A 13,566-nucleotide genomic window follows, 5' to 3' on the forward strand; every position below is an offset into this window, starting at 1 on the left:
AATCCGTGTTGTGGGCACTTGCGCAAGAGATCCTTGAATCGCTACCATGTCTCAAATAATGACTCCAGATCCATCTGAACAAACAACGATATCTCATTACAAAGCTTTGTCGACTTCCCTGAAGGGAAGTATCTTGTCATAAAAGCTTTGACGATCTCATTCCAAGTCGTGATGGATACTTTTGGCAAGGAATGAAGCCACTACTTGGCTCTTCCTTTGAGAGAAAATGGGAAAGCCCTCAATCTAATAGCATCATCTAAAACACCGTTGATCTTAAGCATGTCACTAACTTCCAAGAAGTTCTCTATGTGATTGTTTGGGTCCTGATCGGCTAAACTATTGAACTGCGCTAACTACTAAATCATTTCGATGAATGCCGGCTTTAGCTCAAAATTCGTAGTTGTAAACGGGGGTCACACAATATGCGATTGTGTGCCCAAAACTGAGGGCCTAGCATAATCAGAAAGTGTTCTCTATTACTCATTCTGTTCTGTCATGTTATCTAACCCTTCAACTTCTATTTCAGCTTGATTGGACGGTTCTTATACAAGTTATTTACCCCTTATTCTGAGTGTATGTTCAAGATCAGGATCACCTTCAATCAATATCAAAGGGTTACCTCAGGTCATAACCTCGAGCTGCACCAAAAGAAAGGAAACAAATCAGAACGATGATAGAATAAGAAAATATTAAATAGAATGAATGAATGAATAGCTAAGATAGCAAAGTGCAAAGTATCTCTAAATGCCTACTCCCCCGCAACGGTGCCAAAACTTGACAACACCCGCAAGTGCACGGATTTGTGAAAGTAATAAATCTCAGGTGAATGGCTATCATATACACAGGGCGTAGGGAATAAAAATACTAGTGTTCCTACTTAACCAAGCAAAGATGGAATAATGATTGTGTTAATAAAGTGTAATGTAAACAATAATAAAAGATCAAGATAGAGAAGCACAAATAAGTGAGAGGAAAGGCAATCGATGTAAAGTGGGGTATTCAAATATTGTTTCACCTAGGATTATTGCTTCAAGTGAAAAACCAATTATAATGCTTCCTAACTAATGCATTAATGAGATGTGGATATCCTAAGATACACGGTGCCAAATCTAAGGTCAACCATGACTAACTCTATGCTATACCCCAACGGAGAAATCGAACAGTCTCAACACCTCACACTGTATAAAGTTGCATAGAGTTCTGGGTATTCCAAGTGATGAACCCCATTCCTATATGTAGACCTAACCCTTTGGTCAATGTGAAAGGCCCTTATTCACAATTAAGCCCCAGATACTAAAGTTCACTTCAACGCTTCACTTTGTCGTTCACGGAACTAAGCCCAGTGGAATTCATCCTCTAGTACTTCACTCTATCGTGACCACAAAGAACTCTAGGAAATGGAGGTACGCTAAATCACACCAGAGGGGAAAGGGGACACTCCGCTACCTCTCGACTCACCCTCTTAACCCTCTCGAATTTAGCATTGTCTAACCCTCATGGTGTGTCACTCATTCACAAGGATTACCAAAGTGAACTCTCAACCTTAGTGACCTCTAAGGGAGAAATCATTCAACAAGCTTTCAAGATTGGAACTCAATTAAAACATCAATTAAGGAAAACATAATAGAGAGTTAATGAAACAAATACATCCTAGGGTTCACAAATCCAAGTATCTACTAGGGTGTTTAGCTCTCCATGGAGCAAGATATAATCAATACCAAAATTGAAAGTAAAAATATGTAATCCATAGGAAAAACCCTATCGGTAGTAGTAGTCGATGGTCTTGTGGAGTAGTCTCATCCTCTCTAATGGTCCTCGTCAAGCCTCAGGATACGCCTGCCGGATTAGTAGCGACTGATAGCTCCCCTAATAACTATCTTCCAAGAGAATCGCAATGTCGAGGCTGTAGAAGCACTCCAAAAGCCTTGCCCATAACTCTCTAAACCCTAGCCGAAAGCCTCTCAAGAGTTGGAGAAAATATGGAAAGAAGCATACTGAAATCAGGATGAATCGAGGCTTAAATAGGGCTGGAATCGTGTATCCACATGGGCCTGTGGATTTTGCACACGCCCCTGTGGAATTTCCACACGCGTGGGGAATTTCCACGCTGCCGTGGATTCTCTGAAAATCCTGATTTTTCAGGGTGGTCAGTAGCGATACCATTCTGATGAAATTGTCGATAAATGCTTGTGCCTTAGGAATGCGAGTATTCTTTCCTTATGATGAGGATTACTTTTATCGGGTTTTAGCGCTAATTCATGTGTATTTGTGTTCTTTTGCGCATGTAGGGTTGTGAAGCTAAGTATTAAGAAAAGAAGCCAAAAGAAGATTGTGAATGCATTATTTGGTGGAATCTTGGAAGGAAGAAACGCGAAGACACAAGTTGTGTGAAAGATACGTGAATGTGTGCCAACCTCCATGTATTCGAGCAATTGCAATGAGTTGGAGGGGCACGAAGGCAGTCACATGTGTATATCCCAACTTGTGCATTGATAGCAAGATCTTCACCAATGAGGTTTTATTGAAGAAGTGTTGCAATCTACGACATAGACGTGTGCTCGTTTATGTTGCTTTGATGAAAAGTGTGGAATCGGGAGTGTTTTGGCGGAGCACTATAGCAGGTTACCGTAGCAAATCACTGTAGCAGTTATTGTTCACAGTCGCCCGTAGGAAATTACCCACGACCGTGTGGAAATTCCACGTGGTGTGGAAAAATCCACGAGCCTGTGTGGATTCCCAATTCAAGCCCTATTTAAGCTGTGATTCAGCCCGATTTTGGGTGACATCTTTCATCCTCTTTCCCATCTTTTCTCCATCTTTTGAGAGGCTAGAGGCTATAGTTTAGAGAGGTTTTGGCAAGGCTTTTGGAGTGGTTATCCGGCTTCGACACCATGATTTTCTTGTAAGATAGTTATTGGGGGAGCTTTCATCGGCACTGATCCGGTGAGGTGTGCCCTAGGCTTGACAAAGGGACCTTTGAAGAAGACGCGGCCACTCCACAAGACCATCAATGCGAATACCGACGGGGTTTTCCTATGGATTACTTGTTTTTACTTTCAATTTTATTATTGATTGTATCTTGCTCCATGGAGAGCTAAACCCCTTAGTGGGTGCTCTGGATTTTTGTAAACCCTAGGATGTTATTGTTTTCATTGACCTTTTTATTATGCTTTCCTTAATTGATGTCTTTAATTGAGGTTCCAATCTTGAATGTTTGTTGAATGATTTCTCCCTTAGAGTGACACTAGGGTTGAGAGTCTATTTTGGCAACCTTTGTGGATGGGTGACACGCCATGAGGGATTAGACAAAGCTAGATTGGGAGGGTTGATAGGGTGAGTCAAGAGGGTAGTGGGCGTCCCTTTTCCCCTCCGTTGTGATTTATCCTACCTCCATTTCCTAGAGTACTTCTACGGTCACAATGGGGTGAGCTAAAGATGAACTCTGCTTTGATGCAGTGAGGTGAATCATTGAGTGAAATTTAGTATGCTGACAATTGTGAAAGTGATAGAGTGAATCATTGAAGTGAAATTTAGTATCTGGGGCTTAATTGTGACTAGGGCCTTTCACCTGGAACAAAGGGTTAGGTCTATACATAGGAAGAGGGTCTATCACTTGGAATCCCTAGAACTCCATGTAACTTTGTACAGTGTGAGGTGTTGAGACTGAGTGATTTCTCCACTTGGACATAGTGTAGAGTTAGTCGCAATTGACATAAGGTTTGGGACCATGTGCTTTAGGATTTCCACGACTTATTAAGCATTAGTTAGGAGACATAATAGTTGGTCTTGCACTTGAAACATTACTCCTAGGGGGAGCATTGTCCGAGTAGCCCACTTCTATCGATTGCCTTACCTCTCATTTATTTGTGCCTCTCGTTCTTGTTTGTTTTATTTCTATTTACATTACATTTCATCAACACAATCATTGTTCATCTTCACTTGGTTAAGTAGCAATCTAAGTATTTTTATTCACTACTCCCTATAGATACGATACCCCACTCACTGGAGATTTATAATTTTGACAAACCCGTGCACTTGCGGGTCACATGCAAGGGCATTGTCAATTGCTACATTGTTTTACTATAATTGGTGAAGATCAACGGGCAACATAAACGGGCACACGTCTATACATAAACGGGCAACATAAACGGGCACACGTCAATTGCTACATTATTTTTATTCACTTGTTTTACATTGTTTTATTCACTACATTGTCAATTCACTACTCCCGAATCCACGTTTTTCATCGTGGCAACATAAACGGGCACACGTCTATACCATAGATCGTGTTGCTTCTTCAATAAAAGGCTTCATTGGTGAAGATCTTGCTATCATTGCACAAGTCAGGATACGCAAATGTGGCGCCTTCGTGCCCTCCATATCATTATTATTGCTTGAATATATGGAGGTTGGCACACATTCTCATATCTTGAGCCGAGACTTGTGTCTTGCGTTTGTTCCTTCAAGATTTCATCAAATAGTGTATTCATGATCTACATTGGCTTTTTTTCTTTAACATTTGGCGTCACAACCCTACATGCATAAAAGTAACACAAATGCACAAGTATTAGCTCTAAAACCTGATAAAAGTAATGCTCATCATAAGGAAAGAATACTTTGCATTCTTATCACACAAGCACTTATCACAACCACGTACACTTGTGGGAATCACATCACTTTACTGCTACACAAGAAATGCATGAAGCCTTATCACCAAATCCTAATCTTAATGTTAATGTTGTGATTATTTTAATTTTTAATTTTGGGGACTATTTGAATAGTTTATGTGCTACGATTATTAGAGTGAAATGTGAGTGATTCTTTTGTTGGACTTGGAACTAGGTAATGGTTGTCCATAAAAACTAACAAAAGGTGATGTAGAGGCATTAGAATTTTTAGTAATTTTGAAGGCTGTGTTCGTGAGTTGAAGAAAGGAATGAAAACTAGAAAGGCTTCCTCTCAAAAATTACCTAAAACTCAAACTCCAAACCTTCATGTCTTCCAATAATATAGCATCCCTTTCACCCTTTTAGTTTTAATGGTGGTGATGATCACCGCATGTGTATGAGATCATCAACTAATACCCTATGTGCGACATAACAATCTTATTCCTCAGGCCAAGGATCTACCATTATACGCTATAATAATCCAGCCGACAATAGCCGGTCACGGGGGTTTTAGAGTGAACCTCATGGGTGAATGGTGGCCCGCATGAGGGCTCTTAGCCAATTCTCTAAATCTACAAACAATCTTGACTCTGTTACTCAAAGCTCTAGAACACCATTTTGATCGGTTTCTTCCTAAATATGCTACTTAGCTCACCTTTGCTTCTTCAAGGCCTATAACACAAATAAAACCAATTTAAACATAAATAAGGCATCGATTCATCAAAATACATGCAAATGGCACAAGAATGATACATATAGATAAATACATTTAGACACTTATTAGTGAGAACTATCATGTTTGATGTGTCAAGATGAAAGCTTACTTGAGAGTCGACGGTTTCCAGCTGACATGAAATGAGCACTAACCACCATCTTTGGAAGATAATCTAACTCCATCAAATCGGAGCTCAAGAAGATGAAGCAAAAGCTCCAAGAGCTTTGCGGATATTCATATTTTCAATGTCAATTTTTAATAGGATTATGGCTTGGGAATCCCCCAAAAATAGTCTTAGGACAAGTTCAAGGAGAAGTAGATGGGGAGTGACAAAAACAAAGAATAATTAAATTCTAAATCTAAAAATAGAGTTTGAAGTTTTGAGTTTGAAGATAACAAAACCATAAAAAGGCGCAATTAGACTCATGGAAGTTATTATGAGATCGACTTCACGGCGAGAGTTATTGGATCAAGAGTTATGGAGCAAGTTTTGATTACCTTTTGCACGTGATTTTAGTCTAAGATTTTTCTTCTCTTGAATATTCAAAAGAATTTGTCATGGATTTCCTTATCTAAGCCAATTCCTACCTTTGAAGGTTAGGAACGAAAAATGATTAGACAGAAACTAACAATGAAGAGCTTTCATTTGTAAAACAAAAAGCTTTTCTTGTTGGAGAAGAAATAATCAGGCGAAAAAGAAGGATATGAAGAATAGAGTGCCAAGGAAGTAAAAATGATGCGAAGATATATCCTTCATGTTTTTGCCTACCGGAGGAAAGGTCATTTATATAATTATTGTTAGTTTAGGCCAAATGTATAACTTGGTCATGTAAGAAATTTAGTCGTATAGAGGGAGAATTATGGAAAACAAGAATGTCAATAGAACATAAACCCTAAGATAGCAAAATCAATAGCAACACCAGACGAATTGTTAATTTATTTGCAACATCTTTGCGCAACAAGTCACTCTATTAGCTAACACTTGATTTTGTTGATGGTTGTGGCATGATGTATACTTATTGTTCTATTATTTTATATCATTTTGTACATTCATTAGACACATATTAAAAAGTATATTATGAATTCAATGCTAAACATCACTACAACATTATGTATCTATAGCTATGGAAAAGTTGTAGCAGCAAAAGAGTACAAAGTCTACACGTGGCCTAAACGCGTTAGCTTCAGATGAGATCGCATAGCAAAGTACATAGCTAAAGGTTATGCCACATTATTTAGCTACATACTTTTATGGCTTACGTAGCTGTCAAATTAGCAATATATATGCTTTGCAACTTTTATTTTTCAATGTGTAAAGAATTAAAATATTTTACCATGAAAATTTAACTTACGGTAACTTATTAGTTGTTTTAGCTATATTATATTTATATATATAGTAAAATATATTTTAGTTGCAACTTACGAGAAAGTTTGTGTCTAAAGGAGTTTTAATTTACTTAGACGATTGAAATTATTGTCACAAATATTTTGCAGAAGGATTTGAGTTATAAATGTAATATGTCCGCTTGACTTCAAAAGTCAAACATTTGTCTGTTGCTATAGTTACTAAAATAGTAGCTAAAAATGTAGCACACTGCTCGTGATACAGATTAGCTATTGCTACTACACTAAAAGTATTTTTGCTATGAAATAGGAGGCTTGTAACAAATTCTACCACGAAAACAGAGTATCGGGGACAAATGGCTACGTCTTTAGAAAGATCAAATTCCGTGGGTCATGACTTTCACGGATGAATTTCCGTTGGTAATAATAAAGTGGCGGCTAATACTATTACATCCGGTAGAAATAGTTTCCATTGGTGATGTTGGTGACTAGTGGCTAATACTACTCCGTCATCTCAAAACTATTTTCAATCCGCGAGTCCGTCGATGAAAGTATTATTCATCATCAGCGGAATTCCACCGTCACTAGAAAGTGTTTATCACCCATGCAAAGTCCGATCAGCGATTCTGATCAGCACCAGCGAATTCGCCGCCATAAGTGTTTATCTTACCATGCGAAATTCCTGACATGATAGTTTTCGTCAACAATGGAATTCCGTCACCTAAAATATTTATCACCCGCGAAATTCCCTCACTCAAAAGGTACTAATTACCAATGAAATTTGGTCACTAATTTATTTTCAGTATCCATAATATTCCGTCTATAATACTATATTAATCCATTTTGAGTTTTATATTTCCTGTAGTACATATACGTAACAAATGTTATTTCACAAACTATTTATAATGTCTAAAATTATTTATTCATTACAAGTCCAACATTAGTTTTAAGACAAAACTCTTCAATGTTTCATCAAAAATCTAAAAACATCATAGGAGAAGTGATATGTAAAATTAACCATAAAACACCACAAGTTTTATGGATGCTCTCTCAAACATTCAATCTTCTGTCATCGATTTCATCTTCATGGTCTTCGTCTCATTCGTGACCCAGTTTGAGAAAATCCAACATTCCTACAAATTTAGTTTGGCAGGATTTAACATCGTCGTCATCGATACAAAAATGTCTTGATTTCATTCTGAGAATTCTCAAACTTTGTCAGATTATTCTTTCCTGAGTACACTACTTCTTCCCGTAGATTATCAACTCCATATTCTTGAAACGCATATATATATTGTGTACTACATAGGTTTAAGGTAGTATAGGAAATTAAAGCAAACACACAATGCGATTTTGCCCACATATCCTCTTTGATATTTCAATTAGAGTGTTTGTTTTCCATGTTAGTCATCCATCATTGAGAAGTCAAGTTGTATAGATTTTGTAATGGTGCATCCTAACAACACTGGGTTCAATAAATTTCCTATCATAAGAAGACAAACAGAAACATTAGTTTATATTAATTAAAAATGGTTTTAGTATAAAAATAAGATGAATTGCAGATGTACATACTCATCGTATTATGAAGTGATGGTAATAAAGGACTCGAGCAAACGTTAAGGATTTGTTGAGTGTAGATAGCGCATAACTTTATTTGGAGCCTCTTAGAGCGTTTCCCTTGTTTCTACATCTTGGGTGATGGCACAGTCTCAATTACTTCACATTCCTAATATGTGGATTTTGGGTACGTACCCTCACGTTAATGGAGCTTGTGAGTCATCAGAAAGGGATTTCATCAATGGTGGACTTTCTGCGGATGTGATATAAATAGGTCTAAACCATTTCTTCCATGACTACTCTTGCACTTGGAGCTCTTCGACTACTCCATCTCAACCCTTTTCTTACCGGTTTGGTTTATTCAAAGTTTTCCCTTTAGGCATGACGATTTCCTTAAAAGCCAGCAACAAACAAAGAGAAGGAGATAAAACTCATTCATAATTGCATATATTCTTAAGAAATCACTTAGAAAGAGGCTCATCAATGTATTGAAAACCTCTAATTAATTAATTATCATTTACATATGTGTAATGAGGCTAATCATTTTTGTCGTTAATAAAAACAAAATCCATAATGTCACAAAATAGTGTACATAAAAGTTATTACAATAAATGATTGTACATTTGTACTAAATAAGATTAAGATTATTTCATGAAAGGCGAGGCTAGCGGTACAACTATAAATGAGCGCTAGCGAAGAATGTTAACATTATAGTAATTAATGGGACGGGCTTGAAAATAAAAGAAATCCACTCTTCTTCCGCTATCAAAATAAGGGCAAACCAGAGATAGTAGTAAAAATTAATCCGTCATTTGAAAAATTTACCTCTTAGGTGAATATTTTTATATTTCATTAACAACGAAAGCATAAATTTACACCTAAACATATGTAAAAGATAAAGTTTAAATTGTTAGTTTTCTAAAATGGGTCTTTTAATGGAGGTATGTTGTACAGCTTTGGGATTCAAAAGTATATATAATTTTGAGATAGGATTTAACGAGAATTCATAGCCCAAATTTGTTTATGTAAGAGAAGATACCACTTTAGTATACCATAGACACCATGAAGAGGTGCAAAACCAAACAAGAATAGAAATACACATAGAACCACCAAAATAAAAGCCACATCATAGACCCAATATAATAACACATGATTCACAATTAGAAATAAAAGAATAATGCAATAAGAACTCGCTTATCAAAACAAACATGCATGTCAATTGGTAGTGCACCGTTTATGATTTGTTACACGCAAACTACTACTTTTGACATGCAGACTCTCAACGAAGGGCATCGATCGTCCATAACATATAACTTGCTGGCAAATAGTATGCGAGGCCATATGCTCATCTATATATTATTGCATAAAACCAAAGAGTAACTTCGGGGCCGAAATAAATTCCTCAACACTAAATATAAGTGCATTTTAAAAATTTCTTATCATTAAAAGAAACGAGCAAATACAATTTAAAATGTGTTACAAGAAGTATATAAAAGTTACTTTTATGTAGGTATCAAGCCACGAGGTTTGAGGACCAAAAATACGAACACGATAATTAAATTAAGAAGTTCGTAGCTTATTCTGAGAAACATTAGATTGGGATAAACCATTTTTGATCATTTCAACAGTTCACATAATCTTGAGTATTAGATTAAGTAAAACTCTAGTAACTTTAGATTAAGGAAAACAATTTTATCACAAAACAATAAATAAAAAAATAATCCTAAATTATTAAATTAAGTAAAACTCTGGAAACATTTAGATTGAGACTATTTGATCATTCAACAATTCACGAAAATAAATAATCCCTAAATTATTATATTAGTAAAACTTTAGAAACATTAAATTGTCATAGATGCTATTAGAACTTAGAGTTCAAGAGTTTAGCAAAAGATCCCTCTGGGTGTTACTCAACCATTGCTCAAAATCCACAGAATTGAATGGGCATAACCATTACCTAAGTATATATTGTTCTCCTGAATCAAATTATAGATAAGCATATTGAGAAAACTGAAATCAGAAGATAAGTTGAAATCAGAAGATGTAGACACGAAAGTGTTGATTTGCATCGATGACGTCATCTAATAATCATATGTCATCCAAGTCTTAACCGATATTTAACAGGATGCTATTCTTCAAGTTAATGTTCATCTCATGTTACGCATAAATGTGTCAAATTTGTAGGGTTATGGAAAAGCACTTTGTGGAAAGCAAATGAGGCATCACAACAAGCACTAGTTCATATAGAATAAAAATACATTTTATAAAGGATTAGCATCTCAATGTACCGCCAATGTGTCGACATAGGCTAAAGATCATTATTCTTAGCAAGACCTACTGGAATTGAATCTAGTGCATCAACAAAGGACCCAATGGCATCACCAAAAGAATAATAAACCATGAGGTTCCAATGTTTAATATATACTCTAAAATATAGAATACCCATTCACCTGCTCAACACTAGGATATCTATCTGCTATAGATTCAACGATAATTGAACAAGATGTTCACAGATCCACCACCATACAATCAATCGAATAAAGGTTTACATTAAATTTCTTGCACGCCCTGCTGCCAATATTGGGTCCACAAATCTAAATGTCAGTTTGTCTGAAAGCCTGTCAGCACTCTCTCTCTCATACTCTCCGAGACGGTCCGGCGTAGACACCGAGGCACCTCTGCTAGCGAGGCGAGAGCACGGAGAGGTAGTGAAGGTAGAGGAAGAAAGAGAAGGAAAAAGGTGAAGAAGAAGAATAAAAGCTAGTATCCCAAATTATAGATTAGGGGTAGTAACATTTAATCCTTTATTAAGCAAATCTAATATAATTATAATAAATATACTTTTAAATAATAGATATACAATAAATAAATACGATATTGCATAAAATAAATAAAATATCTAATATCTTACTATATTATTTTAAAATTTAAAAATTAACTAAGATTTAATTACATTGATTAAATATTAAATTAAAATATTTTTGTATTATGATAATTATATATTGATGGCCTTTCAAAATTTGAGTTTATAAAATTATTATTAAAATAAATCTAAAAATAAGGATTTTAAAAAATAAAGGGCTAAAGTAGTTGCTTCATTGACCTTACCTTTGAGTTGATGTTGAAGAAGGAGTAAAAAAGGGAATAGCCTAATTATGAAAAAATATTAGGGCTTGGTTAGTTTTTTTAAATGAGTTTTTATCATTTAATCCTTCATTACAAAACTAATATAATTTTAATAAATATATGAAAATTTAAATTGGCACTATAAATTGCATTTATACTATTTTTTATTTATACAAAATAAAATAAAATAAATAAATACGAAATTGCATAAAATAAATAAAATATCTAATATTTAACTATATTATTTTAAAATTTAAAAATTAACTAAGATAAAATTACATTGATTAAATGTTAAATTAAAATATTTTTGTATTATGATAATTATATATTAATGATCTTTCAAAATTTGAGTTTTAATATTATTATTTAAATAAATCTAAAGATAAGGATTTAGAAAATTAAAGGGCTAAATTAATTGCTTCATTGACCTTATGTTGAGGAAGGAGAAAAAAAGGGCGTAGTCCTAATTATTAAAAAATATTAGGGCTTAGTTAGTTTTATTAATGATTTTTTATCATTTAATCCTTCATTACAAATATAATATAATTATAATAAATATACAAAATTTGAAATTAACACTATAAATTGCATTCATATTATTTTTTTAATTATACGAAATAAAATAAATTAAATAAAAATGAAATTTCATAAAGTAAATAAAATATCTAATATTTTACTATATTATTTTAAAATTTTAAAATTAACTAAGACTAAATTACATTGATTAAATATTAAATTAAATTTTTTTTTTATTATGATAATTATATATTCATGGTCTTTTAAAATTTGAGTTTTAAAATTATTATTTAAATAAATCTAAAGATAAGGATTTGAAAAATAAAGGGCTAAATTAATTGCTTCAATGACGTTACCTTTGAGTTGATGTTGAGGAAAGAGAGGCAAAGGGAGTAGCCCTAATTATAAAAAAAATATTAGGGCTTAGTTAGTTTTTTTTAATGAGTTTTTATCATTTAATACTTCATTACAAAACTAATATAATTATAATAAATATATGAAATTTGAAATTAACACTATAAATTACATTCATAGTATTTTTTTAATTATACGAAATAAAACAAAATAACTAAATATGAAATTGCATAAAATAAATAAAATATCTAATATTTAACTATATTATTTTAAAATTTAAAAATTAACTAAGATTAAATTACATTGATTAAATGTTAAATTAAAATATTTTTGTATTATGATAATTATATATTAATGATATTTCAAAATTTGAGTTTTAATATTATTATTTAAATAAATCTAAAGATAAGGATTTAGAAAATTAAAGGGCTAAATTAATTGCTTCATTGACCTTATGTTGAGGAAGGAGAAAAAAAGGGCGTAGTCCTAATTATTAAAAAATATTAGGGCTTAGTTAGTTTTATAAATGATTTTTTATCATTTAATCCTTCATTACAAATCTAATATAATTATAATAAATATACAAAATTTGAAATTAACACTATAAATTGCATTCATATTATTTTTTTAATTATACGAAATAAAATAAATTAAATAAAAATGAAATTTCATAAAGTAAATAAAATGTCTAATATTTTACTATATTATTTTAAAATTTTAAAATTAACTAAGATTAAATTACATTGATTAAATATTAAATTAATTTTTTTTTTATTATGATAATTATATATTCATGGTCTTTCAAAATTTGAGTTTTAAAATTATTATTTAAATAAATCTAAAGATAAGGATTTGAAAAAATAAAGGGCTAAATTAATTGCTTCAATGACCTTACCTTTGAGTTGATGTTGAGGAAAGAGAGGCAAAGGGAGTAGCCCTAATTATAAAAAAATATTAGGGCTTAGTTAGTTTTTTTTAATGAGTTTTTATCATTTAATACTTCATTACAAAACTAATATAATTATAATAAATATATGAAATTTGAAATTAACACTATAAATTACATTCATATTATTTTTTTAATTATACGAAATAAAATAAAATAACTAAATACGAAATTGCATAAAATAAATAAAATATCTAATATTTTTAGTATATTATTTTTAAAAATTTAAAAATTAACTAAGATTAAATTACATTGATTAAATATTAAATTAAAATATTTTTGTATTAAGATAATTATATATTAATGGTTTTTTCCAAATTGAGTTTTAAAATTATTATTTA

The 13,566-nt window shown here is 32.8% G+C and overlaps 1 non-coding gene across 1 annotated transcript; it reads left to right on the top strand.

The window, feature by feature from the left end:
• On the top strand, window positions 1-107 carry LOC120271216. The gene has a single exon (XR_005539836.1). It is a non-coding gene; the product is annotated as a small nucleolar RNA R71 (small nucleolar RNA).
• Window positions 108-13,566: the final 13,459 nt, after the last annotated feature.

Source organism: Dioscorea cayenensis, chromosome 10 (assembly GCF_009730915.1).
Source record: "Dioscorea cayenensis subsp. rotundata cultivar TDr96_F1 chromosome 10, TDr96_F1_v2_PseudoChromosome.rev07_lg8_w22 25.fasta, whole genome shotgun sequence".
NCBI lineage: Eukaryota > Viridiplantae > Streptophyta > Magnoliopsida > Dioscoreales > Dioscoreaceae > Dioscorea > Dioscorea cayenensis.